The 1,372-nt window shown below is 35.9% G+C and overlaps 1 pseudogene; it reads left to right on the plus strand.

Annotated features, from left to right (window-relative positions):
- The first annotated feature begins 552 nt into the window (after nt 1–552).
- LOC145268939 (U2 spliceosomal RNA) lies at nt 553–713 on the plus strand (annotated as a pseudogene).
- The last annotated feature ends 659 nt before the right edge of the window (nt 714–1,372 follow it).

A 1,372-nucleotide genomic window follows, 5' to 3' on the forward strand; every position in this document is an offset into this window, starting at 1 on the left:
AATTTCGAGTCTGTAGACTAAAAATTGACAGTTATTGCGTAGGGAAATGTACACAGACACACAGACAGACAGACACACAGACACATTGACTTATATATATATATATATTATATATTTTTATATATTTACAGAGATTATATATATATATATATATATATATATATATATATATATATATATATATACCCTTTTCTTCAAAGTGTAGTATCTGACCGGCAGATACTGCAAGCAAAGACCATATGTGGGGGCAACCCCACATATAAGACCTTGGTCAATATGGAGAAACCCTTCATACCAATTGTCCTATCTAGCTTCCCTACTCCCCGGGGAGCTTGCCCCCATTTTCTTAATCTCTCCACATTAAAAAACAGCCTTGTACCTAATTTTCTCAGTGGGGAAGCAAATAAATACAAACCCCACATATAAGAGCTTGGTCAATGTAGGGGCAACCCTTCATACCAATTGTCACTATCCAGCTCCCATACTCCCCTTCACTCCTCACATTAAAAATCGGCCTTGTGCTTAATTTGCTCGGTGGGGGAGCAAATAAATACCCTTTTCTTGGCCTTTTGGCAAAGATCAAATGTAGTATCTGTTCTTAGAACATGCTGTACTTATGTTTGTAACTTTTCCTTGGCCACATAGCTAATACAACGTTTCAAATTCCCTAAATCAAATAATTTTTGTGATATAAAGTGGGGGGATCACTTTTCTGTATTAATTTAATGTAAAATAATCACTCACTTTACAACCAGTCTGTCTCAAAGCCAGTCAAGTCATTCTCCAGATCATTCAAGTTGTTTTTGAAGGATTCAAGTTATTTTACCAGCATTTAAGTCATTCTTAAGATCATTCAATTCATCCTTAAGTTCATTAAAGTCACTTACTTTTTATTTATTTAAGTCGTTTCAGCCCATTTTTCGGTCATTTTAGTTTATCGTTAAGAATGTCATGTCAATCCTACATCCACGCATTCATTCATTACACGAGAGCACGTGCCTAATGTCTATCGGCCTTGTTTTCTAGTGTGTTCGTATATCTGCCAAACATGGCATGACACGTTATTTTTTTCATCGATGCAAACAAACCTTGCGCTTCGCAAACACACCTCTCTCTATGTGCGATACATGTGAAAAAAGAACAGGATGAGGGATACGACAACAAATACGTGACGAATATTCTCCCTTTTTCTCTTCTAACACATTTGACTCTGTAGTCTTATATTCAACCCCCATGGCCGGCAAGAATTATCCAGAGAAATCAAGGGGTACGTCAAGCGGACACTTACAGAAAATGAGTCAGATAATATTCAACTTATTATAACTCCCTTAAAGATGCCTAATCTTAGTTAAATTCTGACTAATTATATATT

The sequence above is a fragment of the Euprymna scolopes genome, chromosome 44 (genome assembly GCF_053919585.1).
Source record: "Euprymna scolopes isolate OS-2025 chromosome 44, ASM5391958v1, whole genome shotgun sequence".
In the NCBI taxonomy this organism is placed as follows: Eukaryota; Metazoa; Mollusca; class Cephalopoda; order Sepiida; family Sepiolidae; genus Euprymna; species Euprymna scolopes.